Source organism: Nicotiana sylvestris, chromosome 1 (genome assembly GCF_000393655.2).
Source record: "Nicotiana sylvestris chromosome 1, ASM39365v2, whole genome shotgun sequence".
Taxonomy (NCBI): domain Eukaryota; kingdom Viridiplantae; phylum Streptophyta; class Magnoliopsida; order Solanales; family Solanaceae; genus Nicotiana; species Nicotiana sylvestris.
In genome coordinates, this window is record NC_091057.1 from 120,361,890 (window position 1) to 120,382,753 (window position 20,864).

Here is a 20,864-nt window from a genome sequence, read left to right on the forward strand (position 1 = left end):
GCTTGCATCGCACATCAACTTGAAAGGTTTTCCCTAGTCGGGGGCCACTATGATTGGTGTAGTCGCCAGTTTCTTTTTCAACTCCTCAAACGCTACCCTGCAATCATCAGAAAACATAAAAGAGTGATCTTTTTCAAGTAGTTTACATAAAGGGTTAGCAATTTTGGAGAAATCTTTTATAAACTGTTTGTAGAAATCGGTGTGGCCAAGGAAACTTCTTAGTGCTTTGACGGAAGTGGGTGGTGGTAGCTTTTCTATCATATAAAACTTTGCATGATCCACCTTAATGCCATTAACTGACACTAGATGCCCCAAGACTATACTTTTTTGTGCCATGAAATGGCACTTTTCCTAGTTGAGCACTAGATTAGTCTCTACACATATTTTCAGCACTCTTTTCAGATTCCTTAGGCAATCATCGAATGATTCTCCCACCACTAAGAAATCATCCATGAATACCTCCATTATGTCTTCTACCATATTTGTGAAGATGGCCAATATGCACCTTTGAAATGTGGCGGGTGCATTGCATAGGCCTAACGAAAAGCATAGACGCCATATGGACAGGTGAATGACGTTTTCTCTCTATCTTCCGGGGCAATAGAAATAAGATTATACCCTGAGTATCCATTCAAAAAGCAGTAGTGGGACCTCCCAGCCAATCTATCTAACATCTGATCAATGAACGACAAGGGAAAATGATCTTTTTGGGTGGTCTTATTCAATCTTCTATAGTCCATACAAATTCGCCATCCCGTGACTGTTCTTGTTGAGATCAATTCGTTGTTCTCATTTTGCACTACACTAATTCCACCTTTCTTTGGTACACATTGAACTGGGCTAATCCAGTTGTTATCGGATATGGGAAAAATGATCCCCGCATCTAACCACTTTATCACCTCCTTTTTTACAACTTCTTTCATGGTGGGGTTCAACTTTCTTTGATGTTCTTTGGAAGGCTTGTGGACATCTTCCAGTAAAATATTATGCATACAAAAGGCTGGGCTAATACCCTTAATGTCTGCAATGGTCCAACTAATTGCAGTTTTGCACTCTATCAAAACCCGCAAAAGTTGTTCTTCCTGCACATCTAACAAACCAGATGAGATAATAATAGGTAAATTTAAGTTAGGTCCCAAGAAAGCATACCTGAGATGAGGTGGTAGCAGTTTCAGTTCCAACTATGACGGCTCTTTGATCAATGGCTTAGCTGGAGGATTCTTTCTTTCTGTTTAGTGCAAAGACTCAAATTCGAGCTCTCTTTTTCAGAACCCCTGTCTTTCAAGAGCCAGCACCTACTCCGCCAAGTCATCTCCATTTACTTCTTCTAAGTTCGTGAGACAGGCTACTAGAGGATCTTTAGCGTTCAAAGTCTCATCTTCCTCCTCAAAGGTTACATCCATAGCTTCTATTAGAGAGTAGTTATCAAATTCACGTGGTCGCCACATAGACTTCTGTACATTGAATGTTAACTCTTCATCATTCAGTCTCATTTTAGCTCTCCAGTTTCACAATCATTTAGAGATATCTTATTTGCCAAGAATGGTCTTCCCAAAATTATGTGAATCTCCCCGTCAACCCGGCAGTCCAGAATGACAAAATCTGCTGGAAACACAAACTTTCCAACCTACACTATTACATCATCAAGGATACCTGATGGCCTCTTCATTGTTCGGTTAGCTAGCTGTAGTAACATGGATGTGGGTATTGTTCTTCCAATGCATAACCTTTTATTGATAGTCAAGGGCATCAAGTTTATGCTTGCCCCCAAATCACACGATGCTTTAGCAAAAGCATAGCTACGTATTGTGCATGAGAATGTGAAACTCCCTGGGTCTGACAACTTCTCAGCTATGGGTCTCGTAATGATAGCACTACAGGCCTGGGTTAGTATAACAATGGCCAAGTCTTGGAAGTCAAACTTGCGAGACATCAAATCCATCATCATTTTGGCATACCCAAGCATCTCCCTCAAGGCGTCAATTAGTGGAATGTTCACCTGGATTTGTTTCAGCATCTTCATGAATTTCTTATACTACTCATCCTTCTGATATTTGGCCAATATATGAGGGAATGGTGCTGAGGTCGCTTCCTTCCTGTGATTTGAGTTTTATCTTGCTCAGGCACTGCTTCTACTGTCACTTCTCGTGCTACCTCAGTCTCTTTCGCAACCTCTTTTTCTTTGCTTGTGCTCCCTTGTGCATGTTGCATCATCATCTTAGTTAACCCTGTTGAATCATCTACCTCAATGGGTATTGGCACAAGTATTTTAGTTTGTTGGCTTTCATGAGCAATTTCTTACTCTAGATCTAGGTCCTTACCATTTCTTAGATTCACTTCCATAAGTTGTTTCGGGCCCTACTCTTTTGGATTGACTTGTGTGTCTGCAGGTAATGTCCCTTGGGGATGATTATTCAGAGCCATTAATATATGTCCTAATTGAATCTCAATGCCTTTTATCGTTGATTCATGTGAGTCCACTCTCTCTTGCATTTTTCCATTGGACCCAATCAGTTGTTGCAACATTCCTTTAATTTCAAACAACCCATCATCTTGTCTCACTATCTGTTGTTGTTGAGGCTGTTGATTTTGCTAGTTGTATCCCTGTTGCCTTTGGTAAGGAAAAACTTGACCCTGTGATCGCATAGCTCCAGGATTGTTGATATTATGGTACTGTTGTTGTGCTGGTCTATATTGCTGATTCTATTGCTCCCAATTCTGACCACCTTGCCTATGTCCTCCATAGTTGGCCACATAGTTCATATCTTCCTGATAGTGCTGGTTATCACTTTTCGCACTCCAAGAGCATACATATAGTTGGTTAATGCATGGTGTACATAAGCCTCCACTAGTCATGCCAACTATGTGTACGTGTTGCTTCTCTCCTGATTCATCGATCTTTTTGGCGAGGATACTCATTTGCGTCATCAGAGTGGCCATATTTTCGTCTATGGAGTTGTTTGGGTCCAAAGCCACAAAGTGAACGACATGAGTGATCCTAGAGTCTCTTGTCATCCATTCTGAGTTTTGAGACATTTTATCAAGTAGGATCTTGCATTCTCTGAATGATTTGCTCAAAAATGCTCCACCTACTGAAGCATCAACATTGGCCATTAAGCTATCTGCCAATCCCATATATAACCTCTGCCCCAACATCTGATCTGGAATGCCATGATGTGGACACTTAACCAGCATACCTTTGAACCTCTCCCACGTTTCTTGTAGTATTTTTGTTGGTCTCTACCTGAAGCTCAATATCTCATCATTTTGTTTGGCAGTTTTATTGGGTGGGTAGAATTTGTTCAAAAATTGATTGACTAATTCCTCCCAAGTAGTGATGAAGTTTATGGGGAGTGAACTAAGCCAAGCTCAGCCTCTCCTGTCACCGAGAATGGAAACAATAACAGTTTTATTGCTTCCAATGTCACATTAGGTTGCCTTTGCGTGACACATATCAACAGGAAATTTTTCAGATGCTGCTAAGGATCTTCAATGTAAGACCCTGAGAACAGTCCCTTGTTATGCAACAAATGTAGCATGTTGTTTGTGATTTGAAATGATTCTACTTGTATCTGAGGGACTGCAATTGCGGTTGCCAGATTTTCGATGACGGGTTGTGCCGAATCATACAATGCCGCTTCTAGCATAAGAGGCACCACACCCTGATTGTTCAGGTTATTCGCATTGTTTCTGTTGTTGTTTTGGATTTTCTATTCCATCATCCATGTCTGATTCGATTTGTTCTGTTGAGTTCTATTGTTGTTTGCCCTTTTTATTTTCACAATTCAATGCCTTAAAAACTTTCTTAGGATCTGATAATACTTCGAACAACTCATCAGTTCTTGAGGAGTTTCTAGGCATGCACCTGTAACACCCAAGACTACAAACGTTAGAATTTCAACGTATTTAGTTTAAAATGAAGAAAATTGACTACACTAAGAATTCTAGCACTTCTTTTAGCTATAATTAATAATACTGTTAACTCTCCGACAACGGTGCCAAAATTTGATCACGCCCAACTATGTCTTATAAAAAGGACTAAGTGGTTGTTGCAAATATATTCCAGTTAACAAGTCTGGAGTCGAATCCCATAGGGAATTAACCTATTAAGCACAACTACTAGACTCGCACAAATTCACATAATCAATCTTCAAAAATATTTAAATAACAAATTTGATGTTTACTACTAAGGATTTATTTATGAAACTGCAATAACTAATAACTAACTACGAACAAATTTTAGACAAGATTTGGAATGATCTAACGTAAGATTTTCCCTATTGCTGGAATCTTTTCCGCTACATTTTCTATACATTTGCCTAAGGTTTCTCTACCGATCATGAGCTCTCTGAGTGTCGTAATTCTCTCCCGAGTAACTACTAAAATTTACTAGACATATTCTTTGATATTACACTAGCTAGCACTACGTACAGCTCACTCAGATCGCACCAAGGTTTCATTATTCTTAATACCACCTTTAAACCCTCTGTATTGATCCCTCATATACGTTAGGAGTGATGTTGTTCAACAACAACATAAATATGCACTCTCTTGCGAGTAATACACACTAAATATGTACAGTCGAGTGAGAGCTCTGCAAACAACCACAATATAAACGTAGTTGAACAAATAGAGAAAAATCCACGATAAATCTATATTAACGTAACAAGAAAATCATCCTCCAATAGGTTCCATCAAAACCCTAGATTAGAATTTTAGCTACTCATACACATAGTAACAATATACCCAAGTATTTTGCATAAATAAATTACAAAGTAAGGATGAATAAATGTAGAAATCGATGATTCTATCTCCAAACGGGTGTTCCACGAGCTATTCTTGCCTCTGGTCGCCAACATCCTTCAAAAGTGGTGTTTAATGTCTATTTATATATGTATGAAAAGACCTAAATGACATATCCCAAGTCCAAGTCAAACAAAGAGACAAAATAAGCCTTCAAAATCCGGATCAGGCTCACCTTAGACTGTGCCGCGCGAGGTAAAACGCGAGATGAACCTCGCCCCATACCATACGGCTCCTGCCTCCACACGAGCTCAACCTCTCCTTATCCCTGGTGTCGCCTACTCCCATGCGAGCTCAAAGGCTCGCCTCGCCAGCTCTAATGCAAGTTCAGTAGCTCGCTTTGCCAGCTTCCTCATTTTTCCGCTGCTTACTTCTTTCTTTCTTTCTTCTTTTCAACTATTTTCGAGCACGCTTTATACTTTAAATATTTCCTTTGCTCTACTTTCATCTCCACTGTACCTACACATAAAATAAACTCCATTACGCGCAAATAAAGTATAGTTTAACATTAACGCACATAAAACGTAAGGTAAATAATGTACTAAAATATAGAATTATAGCCATACATCAGTATGCATTAGGGAAAATACACAATTATAAGTGTGGGGTGAAGAGATTACTTGGATGATTTTCTATGCTATATTAGTTGTGTTATTTCGGCGAAATTAAATGAGGCATAGCGGAAAGGAGTCCGACTGTGATGACCCAAAAGGTCATCACTTGTTGTTAAAGTGAATTCTACATTCCAAGGCTATCAAAACCTCTTTGAGCATCACCTCGATTTGTGTGCGCAGTCCGGGCGCGTTGCCGGAAGGCTTATATGTGAAAATCTATGAAAAATGATAACTTTTGACTATAAAATGAATTAATTTAACTTCGGTCAACGTTTTGGGTAAACGGACCTGGACCAGTGATTTGACAGTCTCGGAGGATCCGTAGGAAAATATGGGACTTGGGCGTATGCCCGGAATCGAATTTCGAGGTCCCAAGCCCGAGAAATGATTTTTTAAAGAAAATTATTTTCTGAAATTGATTAAAGGATTTGGAAATGAATTTTGAGTAGAACATGTTGGTATCGGGCCCGTATTTTGGTTTCGGCACCCGGTACAGGTCTTATACATGATTTAAGATAATTCTATGAAGTTTGATAAGAAACGAAATCCGTTTGATGTGATTCGGACCTTAAATGCAAAATTTGATGTTTTAAGAAATTTTGAAATAATCCATTGATTTGACGTTTAATTCGATGTTAATGATGTTATTTTGGCGATTTAATAGCACGGATAAGTTCATATGATGTTTTTGAGTTAGTACGTATGTTTGGTTTGGAGCCCCGAGGGCTCGGGTGAGTTTCAGATGTGGTTCGGAAGGTTTTTGGAACTCAAAAAGTTGCAGGTTTTTCAGTTCTGGTGTGCTAATATTTTCTTCTTCTCGATCGCGACAGGACCCTCGCGAATGCGATGAGCTATTCATGCTGAAGGAAAATTCCTTCTAGACGAACGCAAGAACCAGGTCGCGAACGCGAAGTATTGGGGGGGGGGGGTCTTCCCTTAGCGAACGTGGGCCTGGTATCGCGAACGCGAAGGCTTATAGCCTGGGCAGGGGAGGGGTACTATACCCTATGCGAACACGACGACTTGGACGCGAACGCGAAGGCTCTGGGAGCTGAAGCTCCGCGAATGTGAGCCGTTTAGCGTGAACGCGAAGGTCACTTAAGTTGGCTTCATCGCGAACGCGACAGGCCTATCGCGAACGCGATGAAGGCCTGTCCAGTGATTTTAAAACAGAACCAAAAAACGGGATTTAGCCAAAATTTCATAGCTTTTTCTCTTCAATTCCAAATTGGGCGATTTTTGAAAGGGGATTTCACCACCAATTCATAGTTATGTAATCTTAACCTCATTTTCTTCAATTTCCATTGACACTCGTTAGATTCTAGGCCTAAATCATGTGATTAAGGGTAGAAAATTAGGGATTTGGGTAGAGTTAGGGCTTTTTGATTATTTGGGAATTTGACCTCGTTTTGGGGTCGGATTTCAAAATAAATTATATATTCGGGCTCGTGGGTGAATAGCTGATCGGTTTTGGTCCGAACCTCGTGTTTTGACCAAGCGGGCTCGGGGTCGATTTTTGACTTTTTGGGAAGAATGATGAGAAAGCTATAATTAAGCATTGAAATTGGATTGTTTAGCATTTATTGATGTTATTAAGTCGATTATGTCTAGATATAATTGATTTGGAGCCGAATTCGAAAGGAAAGGCGGTGTTTGAGGCTTGAGTTGTCTGTGGAAGTTCAAGGCAAGTGTTTGGTCTTACCTTAGCTTGAGGGATTAAGAGTTGTGTCCTATTTGCTATTTGCTTCTTGTTGAGTACGACGTATAGGCATGGTGACGAGTATCTATACGTTGGTGTCAAGCATGATCGTGAGTCTTAAATTGCAATTTATTTTGTGTTCTTAAATAGTACTACAGATGCTTTAATTGATGATTTTCGATATTGAGCAAGGATTAAGTTTGTTTTCGTGGAAATTACTTATGATTGGGTATTGGTGTTAGTTGAGATGAGTAGAAGTTGGGTTAAGATTGGTTATGGTTGTTTCTCCCTTGCCGGGACGTATTTACTTTTACTTTCGAATCCCTTGCCGGGATAGTGTAGTTTATTGTTGATCCCTTGCCGGGACTCTTGGTATGGTTGTTGTTAAAGGTATATAAATATATGGATCGGGTTGCATGCCGCAACAATACTATAGCTGGACCGGGTTGCACACTGCAACAATGTTATATTGGATTGGGTTGCACGCCGCAACAATGTTATATTGGATCGGGTTGCACGCCTCAACAATGTTATATTGAATCGGATTGCACGCCACAATAATGTTATATTGGATCGGGTTGCACGCCGCAACAGTGTTAAATGATAGGACTCGAGTTGCGCGCCTCAACAGTGTTATTATGGTTTTTGTTGTAAATCTTGAATTATTCTCTTATATTTCTCTTAAGTTTCTGCTGGATTCGATATTTCCCCCATAGCATGTACCTCTCCCATGTTAATTGTTTATTCATGTTTATCTTCTATTGTATATTATATAACTATACAGGTTTATTTGGAATCTGATCCTAGCCTCGTCACTACCCCGCTGGGGTTAGGCCAGGCACTTACCAGCACATGGGGTCGATTGTGCTGATGCTACACTCTGCACTATGTACAGATTTTGGAGTAGATTTTGGATAGTAGCACTTGGGGAGCCTGCCTTCAGTCCAACCAGAGATCCCGAGGTAGTCCTGCAGGCGTCCGCAGGCCCGACGTTCTCTTCTACCTTGTTATGTACTCTGTTTTCATTAGATTTCAAGACAGATTGTATTTCTTCTAGACATTTGTATGTAGTACTCATAGACCGTCCATGAATATTGTGACACCAGAATCCGGGTAGAGGAGTATATGGGCATTGTAGTACTGGCTTGGTTATTTTTAGCTGTTTAAGTCTTCCGCTTGTTCTATTTATCGTTAATATTTAAATGTTGATTACCTGTTAATTCAAAATCGTAAAAAGGATTAAAATGAAAGAGTTAGAATTTCTATATATCGCGGCTTGCCTAGCTTCTACAAGTAGGCGCCATCACGACTCCCGAGGGTGAGAAATTCGGGTCGTGACAAGTTGGTATCAGAGCTCTAGGTTACATAGGTCTCACAATTCACGGACAAGCTTAGTAGAGTCTGAGGGATCGGTACGGAGACGTCTGCATTTATCCCTCAGAGGCTACAGAGTTAGGAAAAACCTCACATTTATTCTTTCCTGTCGTGCGATTTGGTTTCTTAAAGCTAATTGAATTTCTACTCTGTTCTTTCATAGATGGCGAGAACACGCGCTTCCTTATCCACTGACTAGCAGCCCGAGCCCCCAGCAGTAGCTCCCATGAGGGGCAAAGGCGAGGCCGAGGCCATGCTAGAGGCCGAGGTAGGGGCAGAGCTCATCCCAGGGCAGCAGCACCCGCAGCGGAGCCTTAGGTTGATTTTGATGATGAGGTTCCGGCCCCAGCAGTTCCGGTAGGCCCAACTCGGGTCTCAGAGGGGTTTATTGCTACCCCAATATTTCAAGATGCTCTGGTCCGTCTAGTGGGCCTTATGGAGAGTGTCACTCGAGCAGTCTTGCTTCCTGTAGCACCAGCCATCTCTCAGGCTGGAGGAGGAGCCTAGACTCCTGCTACTCGCACCTCGGAGCAGGTAGCTCCCCAGTTCCCGACTCCAGCGGTTCAGTCAGTTGGAGCAGTTCAGCCGGGTTGTGGTAGCGCAGACCGGTGATGGAGCAGCTTTGTCTGCCGATGCCTTGTGGAGGTTGGATAGGTTCACCAAGATCTTTACTACTACTTTCAGCGGTGCATCTACTGAGGATCCCCGGGATTATCTAGACAACTGTTATGAGGTTCTCAAGAACATGGGGATAGTTGAGACCAAAGGGGTCGATTTTGCCACTTTTCGCTTGTCTGGATCTGCCAAGATTTGGTGGAGGGATTTCTGTTTGGCTAGACCAGCCGGATCGCCAGCTTTGACTTGGGAGCAATTTACTCAGCTATTTCTAGAGAAGTTTCTCCCCATCACTCAGAGAGAGGCCTATCAGAGGCAGTTTGAGCGTCTCTAACAGGGTTCCATGACTGTTACCCAATATGAGACCAGATTCATCGACCTAGCTAGTCATGCTCTTGTCATACTTCCCACCGAGAGAGAAAGAGACGGTGAGGAGGTTCATTGAGGACTTATTCAGCCGATTCGTCTTAAGATAGCTAGCAAGACTGGGAGTGAGATTACTTTCCAGGAGGCGGCCAATGTGGCTAGGAGAGTGGAGATGGTTCTGTCATGGGGAGGTGGTCATGGGTCGGACAAGAGGCCCCTTCATTTAGGTAGATTCAGTGGTGCCTCATCTGGAGGCAGGGATTCGTATGGTAGAGGCCTTCCTCTTAGGCCCTTTCAGTCAGAACTTCAGGTTTCTCACAGTGCTTCAGGTGGTCGTGGTTCTCATATGCAGTATTCTGATCAGCAGCCCTACAGTGCACCACTAGCTCCTATTAGTGCACCGCTTCTCCAGAGTTTTTGGGGTGGCCATTTAGGTCGCCAAGGTCAGTCTCAGTTTCCTCAGCCGCAACACTCAGGTGGATGCTTTGAGTGTGGTGAGTATGGTCATATCCATAGGGCTTGTCCGAGATTTGTGGGTACTCAATCACAGCAGCAGGGTTCCTATGCTATGGTTCAGGCACCAGGTGTTCCATAGCCCGCCCAGCCAGCTAGAGGTGGGGGTAGAGGTGTTAGGGGTGGAGGTAGAGATGCTAGAGGTGGAGCTTAGACCGCTAGAGGTGGAGGCCAACCAGCTGTAGGCCGTCCCAGAGATGTAGTCTAGGGTGGTGGGGCCCAGCCCCGATGTTATGATCTTCCAGCCAAGCCCGAGGCTGAGGCTTCAGATGTAGTTATTACAGGTACGGTTCTGGTTTGTGATAGAGATGCTTCAGTGTTATTCGATCCAGGGTCTACGTACTTGTATGTGTCATTTTATTTTGCACTATATCTGGTCATGCCTAGTGATTCTTTGAGTGCCCCAGTTGATGTGTCTACACCGGTAGGTGATTCTATTGTGGTAGATCGAGTCCATCGTTCATGTATAGTTGTGATTAGGGGTCTTGAGACTCGCATAGATTTGCTTCTTCTGGACATAGCTGATTTCGATGTCATATTGGGGATGGACTGGTTATCACCTTAAAACGATCCAGCCAGCTAGAGGTGGGGGTAGAGGTGTTAGGGGTGGAGGTAGAGATGCTAGAGGTGGAGCTTAGACCGCTAGAGGTGGAGGCCAACCAGCTGTAGGCCGTCCCAGAGATGTAGTCTAGGGTGGTGGGGCCCAGCCCCGATGTTATGATCTTCCAGCCAAGCCCGAGGCTGAGGCTTCAGATGTAGTTATTACAGGTACGGTTCTGGTTTGTGATAGAGATGCTTCAGTGTTATTCGATCCAGGGTCTACGTACTTGTATGTGTCATTTTATTTTGCACTATATCTGGTCATGCCTAGTGATTCTTTGAGTGCCCCAGTTGATGTGTCTACACCGGTAGGTGATTCTATTGTGGTAGATCGAGTCCATCGTTCATGTATAGTTGTGATTAGGGGTCTTGAGACTCGCATAGATTTGCTTCTTCTGGACATAGCTGATTTCGATGTCATATTGGGGATGGACTGGTTATCACCTTAAAACGATATCTTGGACCGTCATACCAAGACTTTGACCTTAGCCTTACCGGGTTTACCTTGTTTAGAGTGGAGAGAGACTCCTAGTCATTCTACCCGTAGTGTTATCTCTTATGTGAAGGCTCGGCGTATGGTCGAGAAGGGGTGTTTGGCCTATTTGGCATATGTTCGTGATTCTAGTGCTGAGGTTCCTTCTATTGATTTCATGACCATTGTTCGTTAGTTTCCTGAGGTTTTCCCTTCAAACCTGCTGGGTATGCCACCCGACAGGGATATTGACTTTTGAATTGATTTGGCTTCGGGCACTCAGCCCATTTCTATCCCGCTGTATTGTATGGCCCCGCCTGAATTGAAAGAGTTGAAGGAGCAGTTGCAAGACTTGCTTGAGAAGGGTTTTATTAGGCCGAGTGTCTCGCCTTAGGGTGCGTCGGTGTTGTTTGTTAAGAATAAGGATGGGTCGATGAGAATGTGTATTGATTACCGGCAGTTGAACAAGGTTAAAATCAAGAATAAGTGTCCATTACCGAGGATTGATGATTTGTTTGATCAGCTTCAGGGTGCCAAGGTATTTTTGAAGATTGACTTGAGATCTGGCTACCATCAATTGAGGATCAGGGCATCCGATGTCCCTAAGACAGTTTTTTGGACTCGGTACGGGCACTATAAGTTCTTGGTGATGTCATTCGGGTTGACAAATGCCCCAACGACTTTTATGGATCTGATGAACCGAGTGTTTAGGCCTTACTTGGATTCATTCGTGATAGTCTTCATTGATGATACTTTGATTTATTCCCGTAGCCGGGAGGAGCGCAAGCAGCATCTTAGAGTAGTTCTTCAGACCTTGAGGGATAGTCAGTTATATGCTAAGTTCTCGAAGAGTGAGTTTTGGTTAAGTTCAATTGCATTTTCGGGTCATGTCATATCAGCAGAGGGTATTCAGGTAGACCCAAAGAAGATTGAAGTAGTCAAGAACTGTCCTAGACCAGCATCAGCTACAGAGATTCGGAGTTTCTTGGGATTGGCAGGTTACTATCATCGGTTTGTGGAGGGGTTCTCATCTATCACAACCCCGATGACCAAGTTGACTCAGAAGGGTGCCCAGTTCAGATGGTCGGACGAGTATGAGGCGAGCTTTCAGAAGTTCAATACAGCTTTGACTAAGGCACTGGTGTTGGTTTTGCCCACAGGTTCAGGGCCTTATACAGTTTACTATGATGCATCTCGTATTGGACTTGGTGCAGTTGATGCAGGATGGCAAGGCCATTGCTTATGCTTCGCAGCAGTTGAAGATTCATGAGAAGAACTACTCGGTTCATAATTTGGAGTTGGCAGCCATTGTTCACGCATTGAAGATTTGGAGGCATTATCTGTATGGCGTGGCATGTGAGGTGTTCATGGATCACAAGAGTCTTCAGTATTTGTTCAAGCAAAAGGAGTTGAATTTGAGGCAGAGGAGGTGGTTGAAGTTGTTGAAAGACTATGATTTCACCATCTTATATCATCCGGGAAAGGCCAATGTGGTGGCCGATGCTTTGAGTAGGAAGTCAGCCAGTATGGACAGTCTTGCTTATATTCCGGTCAGTGAGAGACCGCTTGCTTTGGATGTTCAGGCTTTGGCCAATCAGTTCATGAGGTTGGATGTTTCTGAGCCCAGTCGTGTGTTATCTTGCACTGTCATTCGTTCTTCGTTATTAGAGTGTATCCGTGATCGGCAGTATGATGATCCCCATTTGTGTGTCCTTAGAGACACGGTGTAGCATGGAGATGCCAAGCAGGTTACCTTAGGTGATGATGGAGTTTTGAGATTGCAGGGTCGAGTTTGTGTGCCTAATGTGGATGGTCTTCGAGAGTTGATTTTAGAGGAGGCCCATAGCTCCCGGTACTCTATTCATCCGGGCACCGCAAAGATGTATCAGGATTTGCGGCAGCATTATTGGTGGCGGAGAATGAAAAAGGATATCGTTGCATATGTGGCTCGATGTTTGAATTGTCAGTAGGTTAAGTATGAGTATTAGAGGCCTGGTGGTTTTTTCTAGAAGATTGAGATTCCTGAGTGGAAGTGGGAGCGGATCACTTTGGACTTTGTTGTTGGACTCCCATGGACTCAGAGGAAGTTCGATGTAGTGTGGGTTATTGTTGATAGGCTGACCAAGTTAGCGCATTTCATTCTTATGGCAGTCTTCTATTTTTTCGAGAGGTTAGCTGAGATCTATATCTGGGAGATTGTTCGTCTTCATGGTGTGCCCGAGTCTATCATCTCGGATCGAGGTATGCAGTTTACCTCCCATTTCTGGAGAGCAGTTCAGCGAGAGTTGGGCATGTGGGTTGAGTTGAGCACAGCGTTTCATCCTCAGACAGACGGGCAGTCCGAGCGGACTATTCAGATTTTGGAGGATTTGCTCCGAGCTTGTGTCATTGACTTTGGAGGCTCGTGGGATCAGTTTTATCCTTTAGAAGAGTTTGCCTACAACAACAGCTACCAGTCGAGTATTCAGATGGCTCCGTATGAGGCTTTGTATGGTAGGCGATGTCGGTCTCCTATTGGATGGTTTGAGCCAAGAGAGGCTCGATTGTTAGGTATGGATCTAGTTCAGGATGCCTTTGACAAGGTCAGGATCATTCAGGATAGGCTTCGTACGGCTCAGGTCAGGCAAAAGAGTTATGCCGACCGCAAGGTTCATGATTTAGCATTCATGGTCGGTGAGCGGGTATTGCTTCGAGTGTCGCCTATGAAGGGCGTGATGAGATTTGGGAAAAATGGAAAGCTTAGCCCTAGATTAATTGGCCCGTTTGAGATTCTTGATCGAGTGGGAGAGGTGGCTTATAGACTCGCATTGTTGGCGAGCTTATCAGCCGTGCATCCATTATTTCATATGTCCATGTTTCGGAAGTATCACGGCTATCCATCCCATGTGTTAGATTTCAGCACTTTCCAGTTGGACAAGGACTTGTCTTATGAGGAGGATATGGCAGCTATTCTAGACCGGCAGGTTCGTCAGTTGAGATCGAAGAGTTTTCCTTCTGTATGTGTTCAGTGGAGAGGTCAGCCTGCTGAAGCATCGACCTAGGAGTCCGAGTCCGATATGCGAAGCCGTTATCCTCTTCTTTTTTCAGACTCAGATACTTCCTTCTTATGTCCGTTAGAGGATGAATGGTTGTTTTAGAAGTGGAGAATGTGATTACCCAAGAGGTCATCACTTGTTTTTAAAGTAAATTCTGCGTTCCGAGGCTTTAAAAACCTCTATTAGCATCACCTTGATTTGCGTGTGCAGTTCGGGCGCATAGCCGAAAAGCTTATATGTAAAAATCTGTGAAAAATGATAAATTTTTACTATAAAATGAATTAATTTGACTTCGGTCAATGTTTTGGGTAAGCGGACCTGGACCCGTTAGGAAAATATGGGACTTGGGCATATGCCTGGAATCGAATTCCGAGGTCCCAAGCCCGAGAAATGAATTTTTAAAGAAATTTGTTTTCTGAAATTGTTTAAAGGATCTGGAAATGAATTTTGATTAGAACATGTTGGTATCGGGCCTGTATTTTGGTTCCAGCGCCCGGTACAGGTCTTATACGTGATTTAAGATAATTCTGTGAAGTTTGGTAAGAAACGTAATCCATTTGACGTGATTCGGAACCTTAAATGCAAAATTTGATGTTTTAAGAAGTTTTGAAATAATCCATTGATTTTGAGGTTTAATTCGATGTTAATCATGTTATTTTGGTGATTTGATCGCACGGATAAGTTCATATGATATTTTTGAGTTAGTACGTATGTTTGGTGTGCTGATATTTTCTTCTTCGCGTTCGCGGGAGGCGATGAGCTATTCATGCTGAAAGAAAATTCCTTCTACGCGAACGCGAGAACCAGGTCACGAACGCGAAGCATTGGGGGTCTTCCCTTCGCGAACGCGGGCCTGGTATCGCGAACATGAAGGCTTGTAGCCTGGGCAGGGGGAGGGGTACTATACCCTACGCGAATGCGACCACCTGGACGTGAATGCGAAGGCTCTGGGAGCTGAAGCTCCACGAACGCGAGCCGTTTAGCGCGAACGCAAAGTTTACTTAAGCTGGCTTCATCGCGAACGCGACAGGCCTATCGCGAATGCGATGAAGGCCTGTCCAGTGATTTGAAAACAGAACCAAAACGGGATTTAGCCAAAATTTCATAACTTCTTCTCTTCAACTCCAAATTGGGCAATTTTTGACAGAGGATTTCACCAGCAATTCATAGTCATGTAATCTTAGACTCATTTTCTTTAATTTCCATTAACACCCATTAGAGTTTTAGGCCTAAATCATGTGATTAAGGGTAGAAAATTAGGGATTTGGGTAGAGTTTGGGCTTTTTTATTATTTGGGAATTTGACCTCGTTTAGGGGTCAGATTTCAAAACAAATTATATATTCGGGCTCGTGGGTGAATGGGTGATCGGGTTTTGGTCCAACCTTGTGTTTTGACCAAGCGGGCCCGGGGTCGATTTTTGACTTTTTGGGAAGAATGATGGGAAAGCTATAATTAAGCATTGATATCAATTATGGAGAGAGAGAGATCGAGGGTCTTATCGTGCGTCTTGGAGCGAATAATTGCTTAAAATAAAGGTCGTTAAGGTCACATTGACATAGAATAATACGGATTAGCTCGCCCAGTGAGAAAGGCCCTGACCCTGCCAACCAAGTATCAAAAGATTGGATTGTTTAGCGTTTATTGATGATATTAAGTCGATTATGTCTAGATACAATTGATTTGGAACCGAATTCGAAAGGAAAGGCGGTGTTTGAGGCTTGAGTTGGTCGTGGAAGTTCGAGGTAAGTGTTTGGTCTAACCTTAGCTTGAGGGATTAGGAGTTGTGTCCTATTTGTTATTTGCTTCTTGTTGAGTACGACGTATAGGCATGGTGACGAGTATCTATACGTTGGTGTCGAGCATGACCGTGAGTCTTAAATTGCAATTATTTTGTATTCTTAAATAGTAGTATGGATGCTTTAATTGATGATTCTCGATATTGAGCATGGATTAAGTTTGTTTTCGTGGAAATTAATTATGATTGGGTATTGGTGTTAGCTGAGATGAGTAGAAGTTGGGTTAAGATTGGTTATAGTTGTTTCTCCCTTGCCGGGACGTATTTACTTTTACTGTCGAATCCCTTGCCGGGATAGTGTAGTTTATTGTTGATCCCTTGCCAGGACTCTTGGTATAGTTGTTGTTAAAGGTATATAAATATATGGATCGGGTTGCACGCTACAACAAACAGCTGGATCGGGTTGCACGCCGCAACAATGTTATATTAGATCGGGTTGCATGCTGCAACAATGTTATATTGGATCGGGTTGCACGCCGCAACAATGTTATATTGGATCGGGATGCACGCCGCAACAATGTTATATTGGATCGGGTTGCATGCCGCAATAATGTTATATTGGATCGGGTTGCACGCCGCAACAGTGTTAAATGATAGGACTCGGGTTGCGCGCCACAACAGTGTTATTTTGTTTTTGTTGTAAATCTTGAATTGTTCTCTCATATTTCTCTTAAGTTTCTGTTGGATTCAATATTTCCCTCGTAACATGTACCCATCACATCTTAATTGTTTATTCTTGTTTATCTTCACTGTATATTATATAACTATACAGGTTTATCTGGATTCTGGTCCTAGCCTCGTCACTACCTCGCTGGGGTTAGGCCAGGCACTTACCAGCACATGGGGTCGGTTGTGCTGATGCTACACTCTACACTATGTGCAGATTCCAGAGTAGCTTTTGGATGGTAGCACTTGGGGAGCCTGCCTTCAGTCCATCCAGAGATCCCGAGGTAGTCCTGCAAGCGTCCGCAGGCCCGACGTTCTCTTCTACCTTGTTATGTACAGTGGTTTCATTAGATTTTGAGACAGATTGTATTTCTTTCAGATATTTGTATGTAGTACTCATAGTCCGTCCGTGAATATTGTGACACCAGATTTCGGGTAGAGGAGTATATGGGCATTGTAGTACTGGCTTGGTTATTTTTAGTTGTTTAAGTCTTCCGCTTGTTCTGTTTATTGTTAATATTTAAATATTGATTACCTGTTAATTCAAATTCGTAAAAAGGATTAAAATGAAAGAGTTAGAATTTCTATATGTCGCGGCTTGCCTAGCTTCTACGAGTAGGCGTCATCACGACTTCCGAGGGTGGAAAATCTGGGTCGTGACACCGACAATTGGGGAAATCATAACTCTAGGCCTCCTTAGCCTTATATCCAACCCTTAATCTTATTAGTTGATTGTAAGCACGTGATTTTTGCTTTACGAGCAATTGCTCCAAAAGAAAATAAAAATAGTGACAAATGATTTCGCGGTACAATTTTTCGAGTTTTCCGTGACATGTGTTGTTAGTCATTTATGGGTCTGTCCGTTTTGCATCTAGGCATTATCAAACAAAAATACAAAAATGCCTGTCGTTAAAAGAAAATTCAAAAAATGTGTATGTGTGCATCGTTCGTTCTCAGCTGTGAGCTAACCATTTTTATTTTATTTTTTCATTTATGTGTGTTTATCGTTGTGGGTATCACTCAATGTGTGTGTAGGTTTATTTTAATTTTACATTGTTTTAGGAATTTTTGTTTAATTTGAAAAAAAAAAAGAAGGGAAAAGGAAAATCTGATTTGGGCCCCGAAACAAGGCCCAAAACCAAAGTACTGATCCAGTCCAAGACGAGCCTGCCCAAACACGGACTCAAACGACGCCGTATCGGCGTCCCTACCAAAGCCGTTGATCTGATTCAAACGAACGGTCCAGATCAGGCTGTTCAACTCGCCTCAACGACGTCGTTTCAGGCAAGATGATCTAAGCCGTCCAACCCCATTGATCCAACGGATCCAGGCCCTCCTCTAAACCCGTCAACATGACCCGATCCATGCCCTTTACCCGGTCTCACCCACCATCACGCCCAAACGACACCGTCTTTCCTAAGTGGATGGATCCTGGCCATAGATCTCACTTGATCCAACGGCCAGGATCTAAACCCTCAATACATATATAAGCTCTCCATTACACCCCACGCCCCCCAAACCAAACCCCACCTTCCCCACTGTACACCCTCGTCCCAAACACAACCCCTTCTCATCCTCGAACCCTAGCAGTCGCCCCAGTATCCCTCGCCATTAAAGCCGGCGGCATGAACGCTGATGACCGCCTCCTGAACACCCTAGGACCACCTCACTGTCCTGAACACGAATCCACTAACCACGAGCCTCGAATCACTTTCGTTCATCTCGAATCTTCATTTGAAGATTTGAGTCGAACCCGGATCTATGCCAAACCACCCCATCTTCATACCAGACACTCCCCTGACCTTCCTCGTGACCAAACCAAGCTTGGTTTGGTCCGAATCTACCCACAACTCCCTAAAAATCAGATCTGGAAATCCAGACTTTAGAACACATGCACCTGGGGAATCCGGCCGGTTTGGACATGGGTTTGAGGTCTAATAGACCTTAATCAAGGTGTTCTCATGTGAGAACACCCTGATTAAAGTTTGTTCGGCCTCAAAAGTTCGAAGATGAATCAGATTTGGGTCTGTTTGATTTAAACATTTTCGGTAAGTTTTCCTTTCTTTTGTGTTAGTTTTGATTAAGTGGTCAGCATGCTTCGTTGTGTTTGTTTGTTATTTTTTGTTATTTTTCATTCGGATTTCTTTCATCTCTGTAAAGACCTTTTATTTGGTCAATTGTTTTCTGTGTATGATTTGAATGTATTCTGTGATGTACATGTTCGATTAGATTAGTCGTCAAACGAATTAATTCATATAGCCCCAGTAATTGAACAAAAATTGTCTGATGCCCTTTAGGTCCCTGTATGTGTTGTTTATTTGAACGACTGATTATTACCCGTTATAATTAGTGTAGTCGACTTGATAAATGTCGTCGATTAGTCTCCTACGACTGAATGTTCAAATATTCTGAATGGGCCTGTATTGTGATTTGAATTGGGCATTGCCTGAATATTAGCTTGTAACTACCTTGTAAACAATTAAAAAGCCAGGTTGGGGCAGTTCTGAAATTGAATGGTCAAAGCCCAAAGTGCCCTGATACTGCAATGGGCAGGGCAGTGATAATCAAGGGCTAGCAAGGGTAGTCTAGGGTTTGAAAAGAACAAAAATGATTAGTTTAAATGAGCTGACAAGTAAGGTACTAATTTAGGATTAAACTAATACCAATGGGGAACAAGACACAAGGGTATGGGGCTTAAATTGAATAAAAAAGGGATGCCCATAACTCCTGATTAAACAAGACCAGGCGTGGGGAACAAAAGGGGCTGGCACCAAAGATGCTTAGGCATGGGTTTAAAGGGTATGGGTATTCTGCCAATTGGCAGGGCAGGCAGCTCAGCTGCACTAGTGCATTTGGCCTATAAAGAGGCCATTTGAGAACTTAAACATGGCTGGATTTTTGAGTCTTCAGAAAGAAAAAAACTTTAGTCTGAAGAGAGGTCTAGTGAGTCCCAAATCACAATAGCGTAAACACAAGGTAGTTTCCAATAGACATTGTAACCAAACACTGCCTGAAAGTTGTACAAGAGTGCATATTGGTCAAAGCTGTCTTGGCCAAGTTCTGTTGCTTGCATTGGCTGAGTTGTTTGTGGTTGTTGAACTGTTAGTCTTACTGCATTTGAACCCTCAGTTACTGCTGTTATTTCCTTACTCTTTCCTGGGATTGCTGGCTTGGTTTCGACTATCTGCTAGTCCTTGTATTCTGGGAGATATTGTTGGTTATCTGTGGCTGTGGAAAACACTTGGTTTAGTTGGTTGTTGCTGTGTTGTTGCTGTGTGTCTGCTGCTGCTGTATGTACTGCATACTGCCCAACTGATCATTCCTTTCTTCTTCTGTTCCTCTATACCAGGTACACACCTAAGACACTGTCAGATGTAGCTGGAAATTTGAGCATGAATGTAAAGGAAAGACCTGAAGAATGTTTTTTTTATAGATATAGATTGTTACATTAAATATTCATGCAATGTGTAATAGTTTTACATTTTTGTTCTGGGTACTAGAGTTAGTCTCATGCCTATAAATGTCAATGTATGGTAGTTGAATGCTAGAATGTGCATATAGGTTGGTGATGAGAGTATGCCCAAGGCAGCAGTTTGTATCTCATATTTAGTTCAAAAGTGTAGTATAAGCCTGTAATGTATGCCAAGCATGAAATTCGTACACTAACTAAGTTCTTTCCTTTCCAATAAATTGCTATATATGACTCTTAAAACCATGTTTTAAGATCCGGAACACAAATTCAGGGCCTCAACCTCACAAAGGTCGAGTTCAGGCCAAAACAGGCCAAGCCGGCCTGCTTCGAACAAGCAGTGGCCCAGGTCTGGCCGATCACGCTTGGGCTGGATTTGGGCCCGTGATTATTTGTTCGGACAGCCTCGTTTTTGATTTTAGGCGTTTCTGAATGTTGTTACAAACAACTTGCAAGCATATAATTAATTAGGACTATCTACTGTTTTCAATTGATAAGGACAAACGCGATAAGAAACGTAGTTGCTATAGGATATCCTTTTAAAATAAGAACGAGATGAGCCTCGATGAAAATAAACACAACGTGCAGATGCGGGGCCCTTGTTTAAATGTATATTATCGAAGCATTTAGGTTCCAGGACGGGTTGTTTAGCAAATCTCACAACCCTCCTAAAATAACAATACGTTAGACTCTTTAGGACGCGCCTTAATAAATCTTACCTTCTTAAACTCGGGTGCGCATTTATGTGACCCAAATCCAATTCTCAACGGAGTCGAAATGTGTTTCTAATCACGGGTACATTGATTGTGACGTGGTTCGAGATGCATGTCCATGACGTTGCA

The 20,864-nt window shown here is 42.7% G+C and overlaps 1 non-coding gene across 1 annotated transcript; it reads left to right on the top strand.

Moving 5' to 3' along the window:
• Positions 1-3,166: 3,166 nt before the first annotated feature.
• Positions 3,167-3,273, top strand: LOC138882013 (small nucleolar RNA R71). The gene has a single exon (XR_011403475.1). It is a non-coding gene; the product is annotated as a small nucleolar RNA R71 (small nucleolar RNA).
• The last annotated feature ends 17,591 nt before the right edge of the window (positions 3,274-20,864 follow it).